Source organism: Microtus pennsylvanicus, chromosome 4, assembly GCF_037038515.1.
Source record: "Microtus pennsylvanicus isolate mMicPen1 chromosome 4, mMicPen1.hap1, whole genome shotgun sequence".
Taxonomy (NCBI): Eukaryota; Metazoa; Chordata; class Mammalia; order Rodentia; family Cricetidae; genus Microtus; species Microtus pennsylvanicus.
Genome location: NC_134582.1, coordinates 122,715,583 through 122,729,045, shown reverse-complemented (window position 1 = coordinate 122,729,045; position 13,463 = coordinate 122,715,583). Strand labels below are relative to the sequence as shown.

At 37.3% G+C, this 13,463-nt stretch overlaps 1 pseudogene; it reads right to left on the bottom strand.

Moving 5' to 3' along the window:
* Nucleotides 1-10,430: 10,430 nt before the first annotated feature.
* LOC142849075 (ATP synthase F(1) complex subunit gamma, mitochondrial pseudogene) lies at nt 10,431-11,358 on the bottom strand (annotated as a pseudogene).
* Nucleotides 11,359-13,463: the final 2,105 nt, after the last annotated feature.

The following is a 13,463-nucleotide window of genomic DNA, read 5'->3' as shown; positions in this document are numbered from 1 at the left end:
TGATTATGCCTTGCTATCTAGTCCTTCATTTTAGTCTAGACCTGTCAGTTGTGCTGTTAAACTACTTGTTTGAAATCTCTCTGATTTTTTTCAGTTTTTTATACTTTTTATTGATATATATATATATATATATATATATTTCTCTACTCCCCTCCTTTTCTCTACCTCCTCTTCTGGCCTCTCCCGTGATTCCCACACTCCCAATTTACTCAAGAGATCTTGTCTTTTTCTACTTCCCATGTAGATTAGATCCATCTATGGCTCTCTTAGGGTCTTCTTTGTTGTCTAGGTTCTCTGGGATTGTGAATTGTAGGCTGGTTTTCTTTGCTTTATGTCTAAAAGCCACCTATGAGTGAGTACATATTATATTTTTCTTTCTGGGTTACCTCACTTAATATAATGTTTTCAAAATCCATCCATTTGTCCGCAATTTTCAAGATGTCATCATTATTTTATTTATTTTTTGCTATGTAGTACTCCATTGTGAAAATATACTACATCTTCTTTATTCATTCTTTAGTTGAGGGAAATTTAGGTTGTTTCCAGGTTCTGGTTATGAAAAAATAATGCTGCTATAAACACAGTTGAGCATATATCCTTGTAGTATGATTGAGCACCCTTTGGGTATATACCCAAAAGTGATATGGCTGGGATGTTTCCAAATTTTCTGAAAATTGACATACTGATTTCCGAAGTGGCTATACCAGTTTGCACTCCCACCAGCAATGCAGGAGTGTTCCCTTTACCTCGCATCCTCTCCAGCATCAGTTGTCATCAGTGTTTTTGATCTTAGCCATTCTTACAGGTGTAAGATGGAGTCTCAGAGTTGTTTTGATTTGCATTTCTCTGATGGCTAAGGATGTTAAACATTTCCTTAAGTGTCTTTCAGCCATTTTATATTCCTTTGTTGAGAGTTCTCTGTTTAGGTCTGTACCCCATATTTTAAATTGGATTATATGTTCTTTTGATGACTAATTTCTTGAATTCTTTGTATATCTTAGAGATCAACTCTCTATCTGATGTGGGGTTGGTGAGGATCTTTTCCTGTTCTGTAGGCTGCCATTTTGTCTTGCTGACTGTGTTTTTTTCTTTATAGAAGCTTTAGTTCTAGAACGTCCCATTTATTGTTTCTCTCAGTGTCTGTGCTACTGGGGTTATATTTAAGAAGTTGTCTTTTGTGTTAATGTAATTCCCACTTTCTTTTCTATGACGTCAGTGTGGTTGGTTCTTTGTTGAGGTCTTTGATCCATTTAGACTTGAGTTTTATGCATGGCAATAGATATGAATCTATTTTCATTCTTCTACGTGTTGATATCCAGTTATGCAGCATCATTTGTTAAATATGCTTTCTTTTTTCCATTTTGTATTTTTTGTTTCTTTGTCAAAAATCAGATTTTTGTAGATATATGGATTGATATCTGGATTTTCGATCCAGTTCCATTGGTACTTCTGTCTGTTTTTATGCCAATACAATGCTATTTTCAGTGCTGTAGCTCTGTAGAGTTTGAAGTCAGGGATTGTGATGCTCCAGAAGTTCCTTTATTGTACAGGATTTTTTTTTGGGTTATCCTAGGTTTTTTGCTTTTCCAGATGAAGTTGAATATTGTTCTTTTGAGGCCTATGAAGAATTTTCCTTGAATTTTGATGGGCATTGCATTGAGTCTGTAGATTGCTTTTTGGTAAGATTGCCATTTTTACTATGTTAATTCTACCTACCCAAGACCATGGGATATCTTTCCATTTTCTGATGTCATCTTCAATTTCTTTCTTCAAAAGCTTAAGTTCATGCTATACAGGCCTTTCACTTGTTTGATTAGAGATAGCCCAAGATATTTTATGTTATTTGTGGCTATTGTGAAAGGTGATGTTTCTCCGATTTCTTTCTCAAGCCATTTATCATCTGTGTAAAGGAGGGATACTGATTTTATGAGTTAATCTTGTATCCTGCTACATTACTGAAGGTATTTATGAGTTATAGAAGTTCCTGGTAGAATTTTTGGGGTCACTTAGGTTATCTATCACATCTTTAGCAAATAGTGAGAGTTTGACTTCTTCTTTTCTGATTTGTATCCCCTTGATCTCCTTTTGTTGTCTTATTGCTCTCGCTAGAACCTCAAGAACTATACTGAATAGATACAGTCAGAGTGGATGACCTTGTCTTGTTCCTGATTTCAGTGGAATCACTTTGAGATTTTCTTCATTTAGTTTGATGTTGACTGTTGGCTTGCTGTATATTGCCTTTATTGTGTTTAGGTATGTTCCTTGTATCCCTACTCTCTCCAGACTTTTATCATGAAGGGATGTTGTATTTTGTCAAAGGCTTTTTCAGCATCAAATGAGATGATCATATGATTTTCTTTTTTAGTTTGTTGATATAGTCCATTACATTGACAGATTTTCATATGTTGAACCATCCCTGCATCTCTGGGATGAAGCCTACTAGGTCATGGTAGATCATTTTTCTGATATGTTCTTGGATTTGGTTTGCCAGTATTTTATTGAATATTTTTGCATCAGTGTTCGTGAGGAAGATTGGACTATAATTCTCTTTCTTAGTAATGTCTTCATGTAGTTTGGGTATCCATTGTAGTCTCATAAAAAAGAGTTTGGCCATGTTCCTTCTGTTTCTATTGTGTGGAATAATTTAAGGAGTATTGGTATTATTTATTAGTTCTTCTTTGAAAATCTTGTAGAATTCTGCACTGAAACCATCTGATTCTGGACTTTTTTTGTTTGGGAGACTTTTGATGACTCTATTTCTTGAGCAATTAAAGGTATATTTAATTTGCTTATCTGGTCTTGATTTAATTTTGGTAAGAGATATTTATCCAGAAAATTGCCTATTTTCTTTAAGTTTTCCAATTTTGTGGAGTATAGGTTTTCAATGTATGACCTGATGATTTTCTGGATTTCTTCCATGTCTGTTGTTATGTCCCCCTTTACATTCCTGATTTTGTTAATTTGGATATTCTCTCTCTCTCTCTCTCTCTCTCTCTCTCTCTCTCTCTCTCTCTCTCACTAGTTCAGATAAAGGTTTGTCTATTTTGTTGTTTTTCTCAAAGAACCAACTCTTGGTACCATTGATTCTTGCTATTGTTTTCTTTGTTTCTATTTTGTAGAATTCAACTCCTGATTTATTTCTTGCCTTCTCATTCTCCTGGGTGAGATTGCTTCTTTTTGTTCTAAAGTTTTCAAATGTTCTTTTAACTCACTAGTGTGAAATTTTTCCAATTTCTTATGTAAGCATTTAGTGCTATGAACTTCCTCCTCTTAACACGGCTTTCATTGTGTCCCATAAATTTGTGTATGTTGTATGGTCATTTTTTAGGAAGTCTTTAATTTCTTCCTTTATTTATTCCTGACTCATTGGTGATTCAAGTTTAATTTCCATGAGCCTGTGTGCTTTCTAAAATAAGTGTTGCTATTGAATTATAATTTTAAGCCATGGTGATCCAACAAGATACATGGAATTATTCCAATTTTTATTTTATCTGTTGAGGTTTACCTTGTTACCTAGTATGTGGTCAGTTTTTGAGAAGGTTCCATTAGGTGTTGAGAAAAAGGTATATTCTTTTCTGTTTGATATAACATTCTACAGATGTCTATTAAGTCCATTCAAGTCATAAAATCTGTTATTTCCCTTATTTCTCTGTTAAGTTTCTATCTGATAGACTTGTATCTTTTGATTGATTTTAGTTTGAGGTCTATTTTGTTAGATATTAGGATAGCTACATCAGCTTGTTTCTTAGGTTCATTTGGTTGGAAAATTTTCCCAACCCTTTACTCTGAGGTGTTGAGGTGTTGAGTCTGTCTTTGAGGTTGAGGTATATTTCTTGTATGCAGCAGAAGGATGGATTCTGTTTTTGTATTCAATCTGTTTTCTTGTGTCTTTTTTTATAGGTGAGTTGAGTCCATTTATATTATGAGATATTAATTAGCAGTGATTACTAGTTTCTGTTATTTTAGTTTTTGTTGGTGGTGATGTTATTATGTGCATTTTTCCCTTTGGGATTTGCTGCTGCAAGATCATCTATTGCCTGTGTTTTTGTGGGTATAGCTAACTTTTGTGGGTTGAAGTTTTCATTCTGGCACTTTGTGTAGGGCTGGGTTTGTATCTAGGTATTGGCTAAATATGGTTCTGTCATGGAATATCTTGTTTAATCCACCTATGGTGATTGAAAGTTTTGCTAGGTATAGTAGTCTGGGCTGGCATCTATGGTCTCTTAATGTCTACATAATGCTTGACCAGGTCCTTCTGGTTTTCATTGAGAAGTCAGGTGTATTTCTGATAGGTCTGTCTTTATATGTTACTTGACATTTTTCCTTTGCAGCTCTTAATATTTTTCTTTATTCTGTATATTTAGTGTTTTGATTATTATGTGGCAAGGGCGTTTTTTTTGGTGTTTTGTAAGCTTCTTGTGGAGTCATATTTATATCTTTAGGTTAGAAAAGTTTTCTTCTATGATTTGGTTGAAATATTTTCTGTGCTTTAGAGATGGACTTCTTCTCCTATCTCTATTATTCTTAGATTTTCTCTTTTCATAGTGTCTCATATTTCCTGAATAGTTTGTGTTTAGCTTCTGTTGGATTTAACATTTTCTTTGACTGATGAGTCTAATTCCTCTATTGTATCTTCAATGCTTGAGATTCTCTCTTCCATCTCTTGTGTCCTGCTGTTCATGCTTGCACTTATGGTTCCTGATCTTTTTTTTTTTTCATATTTTCTGTTTCCAGAATTCCCTTGGTTTGTGTTTTCTTTATTGTCTCTGTTCTGGTATTCACATCTTTAATAATTTCTTTCACTTGTTTGATTGCTTTTTGGTTTCCTTTAAGGAAATTTGCTGGTTTTTTCCATTTTTTGTTTGTCTTTTTCTCCATTGATTTGAAAGAAATTTTCATTTCTTCTTTAAGAGCCTCAAACACTTTCCTACAGTTACTTTTTTAGGTCATTTTCTTTTGTTTCATCTGTATTGGCATGTTTAAGTCTTGTTGTTTTAGAGCAACTAGTTTTTGTTGGTGTCATGTTGCTCTTCGTGGTGTTAGTGTGTTCTGACTTGTCTACTCATCTTTTCCTCTGAATGGTGTAGTTGGGGTTGTGTCTCTGGTGATCCCTCTTCCAGGCACCAGTGGATCAAAGCCCAGATGGTTGTTCCTTGTGGTGGAGTTGGGACCATGGTTCCAGTCCAGCTGGAGGTCATTCGGTGTTCCTGGTAGTCACTCAGGACTCTCAGAGGTCACACTGCAATCCATTGGTCAGATCTGCTTCCATGGAGGTTGCTTGCTTGGACCTGTTCCTGCAGAGGTTTTGGTCTGCATCCGCAGGTGTCCCTATCTCAGGCATGCATCCGCAGAGGTTGCTGGCTTGGGCCTGGGCTTGCAGAGGTTGTTCCCTAGGTCCTGGTCCTATGGAGGTTGCTGGCTGGGGCATGCTCCTGCAGAGGTCTCTGGCTTGGGCCTGCTCCCACAGCTATCCCTGACTTGGGCCTGTTCCTGTAGAGGTTGCTGCCCTGAACCTGGTCCTGCCAAGGTTGCTCACTTGGGCCTGCTCCTGTAGAGGTTGCTGGCTAGGGTCTGGTTCTGCAGAAGTTGCCGATTCAGACCTACCCCCTTGGACGTCACTCCCTTGTACCTGCTCCAGCAGAGGTCACTGACTTAGGCCTGGTCCCATGGAGTTCACTGGCTTGGACCTGCTTCCACAGGAACAGTCCTGCAGAAGATGTCTCCAATTTTTATGTAGGTATTTAGTGCTATGAACTCGGCTCTAAGAACCACCCTCATTGTGTCCATCAGGTTGGGTTTGCTGTGCATTCACTTTCATTTAATTGTAGAAAGTCTTTAATTTCTTTTCTAATCCTTAGCTTGACCCATTTTTAATTCAGTGAACAGTTGTTCAATTTCCATGATTTCATAAGCTTTCGGTTGTTTCTGCTGTTGTTGATATCCAAATCTAATCTGTAGTGGTCTTACAAGATACATGGAGTTATTTCAATTTTCTTGACTCTGTTGAGACTTGCTTTGTGTCCAAGTATGAGGTTAGTTTTGATGAAAGTTTCATGAGTCACTGAGAAGAGGGAATACTCTTTTGTGTTTCGGTGAAATGTTCTTTAAATATCAGTTATAAACATTTGGTTTAAAACACCATCTAGCTCCAGCATTTCTGTTTATAGTTTTTGTCTGGATGACCTGTCTATCAGTGACTATGAGGTATTGAGGTCTCCCAGTATCAGTGATTATATGAGGGTCAATCTGTGATTTAAGCTATAGTAGGGTTTCTTTTATAAAAGTGGGCACACTTATGTTTGGGGCATAGATGTTAAGATTGAAATGTCATCTTGGTGAAATTTTTTTCTTTGATGAGTATCTCTTGCCCTATCCCCTTTGATTAGTTTTGTTTTGAAGTCTACTTTGTCTACTAAAATGGCTATGCCAGCATGCTTCTTAGGTCTATTTGCTCAGAATATCTTCCATTCTTTTACTCTGAGATGATGTCTATACTTGATGTTAAGGTGTGTTTCTTGGATGCAACTGAAAAATGGATCCTATTTTTGCTTCCATTCTGTTAGTATGTGTCATTTTATTAGGGAATTGAGACTACTGATGTTGAGAGATGTCAATAAGCAGTGTTTGTTGATTCCTGTCATTTTGTTCTTGTTGTTGTTGTTAGTGGTGGTGGTGATGGTATGTCTGTGTGTATATATTTCCCCTCTTTTGATTTGCTGAGCTAGGATTATTTATTGCTGTGTTTTCTTGGTTGTAGTTAAGCTCTTTAAGTTGGAGTTTTCCTTCTAGTATCTTCTGTATCCCTGAATTTGTAGATAGATATTGCTTAAATTTGGTTTTATTAAAGAATGTCTTATTTTCTCCATCTATTGTGAGTGAAAAATTTTGCTGGGTATAGTAGTTTGGGCTGCCACCTGTGGTCTCTTAGGGTTTGTAGACCATCTACCCAGGACCTCCTGGCTTTTGGTGTCTCCATTGAGAAGTAAGGTGTTGCTCTAATAGCTATGGCTTTGTGTGTTACTTAGTTGTATTCATTTACAGCTTTTAATATTATTTCTTTGTTCTGTACATCTGGTATTTTTATTATTATAGACTGTGGGGATTTTTTTCTGATGCAGTCTATTTGGTATTCTGTAATTTTCTTTTATCTTGATAGGTACCTCCTTCTTTAAGTGAGGGAAAATTTTCCCCATGATTTTGTTGAAAATAAAATCATTTCTTTTAACCTGGGTTTCTTCTCATTCTATTCCTATTATTCATAGATTTGGTCTTTTATTAATGCCCCAGATTTCCTGGATGTTTTGTGCTGAGATTTTTAGATTTAATGTTTTCTTTTATAGAAGTATCCATTTCTTCTTTTGAGTCTTCAGTGCCTGTGATTTTCTCTTCTATCTCTTCTGTTTTGTTGATGTGGCTTCCTTAGAGGTTCCTGTTCAAGTTCCTATTTTTTTTCATTTCCAGACTTCCTTCCCTTTGGGTTTTCTTTATTGCTTCTATTTTCACTTTCTTATTTTGAATTGTTTTATTTTTTCTATTCTTTGCTTGTATTTACATAGATTTCTTTAAGGGATTTATTCATTTCCTCTTTAAGAATCGCTATCATATTCATAAATGTTGTATTAAGGCCCTTGTCTTGTATTTCAGTTATGTTGGAGTACACACAGGTTCCTGTGTTCTAGCAGAGCCATACTTTCCTGGATGTTGTCAGTTGTGTTTGTGCACTGGCATCTGGGCATCTGGGTTTGGGAAGATTATAAGTCTAGGTACTGATATTGCTCTTTTCTTTGTTGGATGGGTGTTTTGTCCCTTGGTTTATCTTGCCCTCCCTATTGTTAAGAGGGTGTGGTGGCTTATGGTACTTGGTAGGAAATACTTCTGGGCTCCTAGTAGGTATAGACACACAGAGCTTGGTGAGGGACAATTGTCTATATTCTGTCAATTATGTTTTAAACAAATGCTGATTGGCCAGTAGCCAGGAAGGAAGTATAGGCGGGACAACCAGACAGGAAGTAGAGTTAGGTCAATGAGAACAGGAGAACTCTTGGAAGAAGGAAGCCCACTCCTTCACAATCCTGTCCAGACACAGAAGAATCAAGATGTGACTATGCTGCTGAAAAAGGTACTGGACCATGTGGCTAACACAGATAAAAATAATGGGCTAATGTAAGTTATAAGTATTAATAAGAAGCCTGAACCAATGGGCCAATCAGTTTATAATTAATGTAGACCTCTGTGTGATGTCTTTGGGACTTAACGACTCTGAGAACTTGGCAGGACAGAAACCTCAAACGACAGAAGCTCCTGGTAAAATGTGTTTCTAGGCATGGGGAGCTGACCCTTAGGAATGGGGGTGGCCTAGAAGGGGAGATATGAGGGCATCCGAGGAAAGTAAGAAAGTAGTATGTTCTGCTAGGATCTGCTTGGTCCTCTGGTAATGGGAGCAGAGGTTAAGGAGAGGTCATTAACAGGCAATCTGTTACAGAACTGGAGAAGAGACTGAGAGATTGTATATGCAGTAAAGCAGGGAGAGTGGATATCTGAAGTTCACCTAATGACTTTCTTCTCTGTCAGGCTTGGCTAGTGACTTCCTAGAGGATAATTGCTGGAGTTTGGGGCTGGGATAACAGGATAAGTGGAGAGGAAGGCTGGAGAGGAAGATCTGTGTTATCCACTGGAGATGGGGCAGAGACAAGGGGAGGTCACAGCAGGTGGTGTGCTACAGATCTGAGGCAGGGACTGGAGGATTGTGTTTGGAGGAGAGGAAGGAGGTGAAGTTCTGCAGCCAGCTTACCCACTTTCCTGGCTGGAGTCTATTTGATAATTCGTGATGCTGCTGCATGACAATGATTGCAAGACAAAGGACAAGATAAATTCTTGTCCTAAATAGCTCTTACAAATTCCAGGAAAATGTAAGCATTTTATCCACTATAAGTTTTTGTTCATATGTGCTAGATATTCATAAAACTTTCAAAAACATTCAAAAACTTTCCTCACAAGCAAATCATTTTCATTCTATGTTTATAAAGGGGAAGAGAAGTACTTTATAATTTCTGAATAAAAAGAAGAACAAAGAGCCAAACAATGCACTTCAAGTGTTCTTATGAACAAAAAGCATTCTCCTCCCAGACATAATTAGGTAAAAAACATATACTCATCTAATTTCTTTGAATTGTTTCTGCTAACAATCTTCTAAATTGAAGCTCCTTACACCTAAACTTGTTTTATTACATTAATTTCTAGTTTTTTCAGTGCTAAAAATTATATCCATTTGATCCAAAGTTGAAATCCAAAGCTTTCCAGAAAATATAACCCATAAAACTCTGAGTGACTGAGCCCTCTCTACAGCCCGAAAGAGTCCCTGGCAAAACCGATGGTGATACTGCGGGAATGGCCTGCATGGGAGTTAGCATTGCCACTGTGTTAGAGCCGGACCCGAAATGGCATTTATTAGTGACCAAAAGTAGAAATTCCGAAGACTGAGACTAGAATACAATGGAAAGCAATATCTAATTTTTCTTAGGAGAATGTAAAAACAATTCTACTCAGCTACAAGTCTTTAAAGACCTGAAAGAGAAAAAAATAAACCCACATGATTCTCTTATACTGAAAGCTACAGGCACCTAATAACTTTATACTTCATTAGAACTATGTAGTGACATTCAATTGTATATTAATAAATGAAGACTGTCTGAAGATCTGAGAGTAAACCAGTCCCACAGGTCAGCCTGTAGGTTATGATAATACACACCTTTAATCCCAGTAGCCACACTAGTTGCCATAGGAATCGGGGGGTGCCTGCCTTTAATCACAGTGGTACACACCTTTACCCAGCCCTAGAGAGGATTCTAAAATAGGAGAAAACAGCTCTCAGTAACTGTGTCATCACAGGAGGCAGGATCACCACTTTCAGACTGAGGTCGAGGTAAGAGCCAGTGGCTGACTGTTTTGCTTTTCAGATCTTCAGGTTGAACCCCAATTTCTGACCCTGAGCTTTTATTAATTGTGCTCCAGAACTACATAGAACATGTAACCCAGTGTCCTTTATCCCAAAAGTGAAGTTTCAGAGTAGTCTTTTGACATCATATTACCCCAACCATTTATTTTTTTTCTTAAGTCTAACTCACACAGTATAAGCAGGCATCTATTGCTACATAAAATTAGCATACAAACAACAACAACAGAAAAAAAAACCTAGTTAGTAAAAAGAATGAAGAGGTTTGTGCTACTGGATAAGAATGTCTTCCAATGGCACAAGCAGAATGAGTTCTTCTGCCTTTCTTTCCATCGTAAGCTGTTTATTGTAAGATAATTTACAACCATCTTGCTCTCTTTGTAATTCAGCGGATCAAGCTTATCACAAAGGCAGCAATCATTCGAAATCAGCTTTTTTTCCCCTTCCTTACATCTTGTATAAGGCTGCAACTTGATTTTCATTCATCCACATCTGTGACCCCAGAAACTGTCTCAATCACCTCTGGTGATAGCCTGATGGGCTTGACTGTGTGTCAACATCACTTTGTCAATCATATCAGAAGCCTTCATCCTGGCACTCTGCTCACTGGTGGTGGACTCCTTCGGGGAGTAGTAGATGATGTTGGCCAGATTGTACTCCTGGTAACTCTGTATGTAGCACATCAGCATCGATGTCATCATACACACTCATGCTCCCAGCAGGTACAGTGGTAATGAGAGTGAAGATGGGCTTCTCTACTGTCTTATGGGAGATAATGGACTTGAACTGATTAAAAGTGATAAAACCTTTATCAAACTCATATCTATAATTTCAAAATTCAAGAGCAATAATCAATGTACTTCCAAAAGTAGGGTCTTTCGTCCGATGTCTTTGAATAGCATCAAAAATGGGTCAGAGTGAGTACTACAAAATATGCACCTGATTTTTTTTTTACTAATTCCAACTAGTATAACCTCTTCCCAGTAGCTGTGAGGCTTGCCACCTCATTTTCCATCTTCTTAGCCAATGAGGAATGAATAGCGCCACAAAACCTTTCATCTGAGGACAAACAGTAAGCGGATATTTCCTCTTGTCCTCAGGTCCCTTCACATCAGCCTTCTCATTTAAAGTAGAGGAGCCTGTTCCCACTCAGCCTGGGCATACTTTATAGCTGTCTCCGTCTTCATAGACTTGGCAATTTCTGGATGTCTTTGATTGACTTTGGTCTCTTGGAAATGCCTTTCAAAATTACTGTTTTGAACTTGGATCCATTGTGGCTGCATGGCATAGGCCCACAGCCACACAACTCTCTCCACAAGAATGTGGTGAAATCTTGAAGGACAGCAGGATTCAGCTGGGGACAATGCAAATGTTGAAGTTACTCCATCTTCTAACACCAGAATCATCTGGGAGGCAAAGATTTTTTCACTAACATGTCTGTTCCTTGAGCTGGGAAGGCTCCAGGCTGAGTTTATGAATGAGATTATTTAACTATGGGCTTTTTGGTAACTTGGACTTCCTCATGATATAGTGGCCTGGGACTGTTGGACAGGTGGACTTCTTAATTTTTATTCTTTTTTTCCCTTTTACTTGGTTGAGTTTAGAAATGACTAAGGAATTTAAAAATCTCACTTCTGGATTGTATATGAGGATATTCATTTTCTAAGATGATTAAATGATGAAGCTCCTGCCTTAACCAGCAGTCTGTCTGTTGATGGATTTAAAGATTTATGAAACCATGGATTGGGTTTCTATGGTGTGCTTATGAGGGTCCATCTGGCCCTGGCCTCTTCCTATTATTCCTCTTAGCCTTGTGACTGACATGAGGTTCCTTTATGTCCCTCTTCCACAATGTTTCTCCTTTGCTCCATAGAATAGTCAATGGAGCCAGTGAGCACACATTTAGGCCTCAGAAACCATGACCCCAAATGAGTCTTCTCTACTTTGCACCGTTTCTCTTATGTATTTGACAAGGAAGAAAATCATGACTAACAATGTGAAGAGTAAATACTCTACAAGCTACATAATTTCCCCTGATCTATCCTGGGTGCAAGACAAAGTCACTTCTGCAACATCTGAGATTTTAAAAAAATGTATCATTGAGGCTATCCTATGGCTAAGAGTGGGCAACTGAACTCTGTCCTCAAAGGGAAGAGTATCAACAGAATTAGACTAGTTTATCTAAATAATTGCCTTTTCTCACTCATTCTTGTAGACAGAAGTTCTGTCCCATCTGGACCTGAAGGTATTCAGTCCAAAAGAAACTCACAGATGCTTATATTAATTATAAACTGTTTGGCCTGTTAGCTCAGGCTTATTATTAACTAGCTCTTATAACATAAATTAACCCATAATTCTTGTCTATATTTAACCATATGACTTGATACCTTTTCTCAGTGAAACATTCTCATTTTGATTCCTCTATGTCTGGGTGGTGACTGTGTCTCTGTTTTGCCTCTTCCAAAAATTCTCTTTGTCTGATCATCCTGCCTATGCTCTCTGCCTGGCTACTGACCAATCAGCATTTTATTAAACTAATATGAGTGACAAATCTTCAGTTTACAAAAGCCTTATCCCACAGCACATTCTCGTCTCAGTGGATGGCAGAGTAGAATATTAAGATGGTCTCACTTTTCTAGGATGGTGTCATCCAGTTGGTCTTCATTCTGAATTAATGTTCCCATAGCACTTGAATAAGTCTTTTGCAAATACAGTACCTGAGCCAGTAAGAGGGGTCAGGAGTTGGTAGAAGAGGTGATTAATAAAATCATATTCACCTCTTCAAATTAGTAAGAAAATATTTTCTAGAAAGTTTTATTTCAGTCTTAAAATACACACCAAATAGACAAGTTTTATTCTGTACAAGTGTGTGCTTCAACAAAAGTCAAATGAGCTTCCCTCTCAGGAAATCCTGAGAAATATTGAACATCCTGGAACTTCCAAACATTTCAAATGTCTTTCCCTAGTACCATTTCACAGCTTCCATTTTTTTCCCTAAGTAGTTGACATTGTTTTCCTCTTTTGCTGTAAAAAAACTAACTTTTCCATTTTCTATGATGGATTTCAATAAGAATTTGATAACAAAGCAAAATATGATACAAAACACATTTACATAACACATCAAGCCTGGCTTCTCCGGGGCTGAAAGAGAGCAAAGTAAGTTATGAGCCATGGGAAGCAGTCCTTTGAAATAGTTCTTTCAAAGGACCTTACATGGGCTAGTATTTTCCAGAATTCACTTTTCAAATAAGAACTTTGAATTTGTTCAAAAATATTTGAATTTATTTAAAAATAAAGGGTATATTTTCCAAGATGATGTCAGATCCAAGTAGAGAAGCTGTATATATGCTATCTGTTCAGTTGCAATTCTCATTACTGTCAGCTGAATTAAATTAACATTTTATAAGGAAGAAAGAGTGATTTGGAGGAAATATCAAAAATGATGAAACTTCTTTTGACTTGTAAATCAGATAGCCTTCTTAAGATTATTTAAAGCATGAAGTCTGTAGTA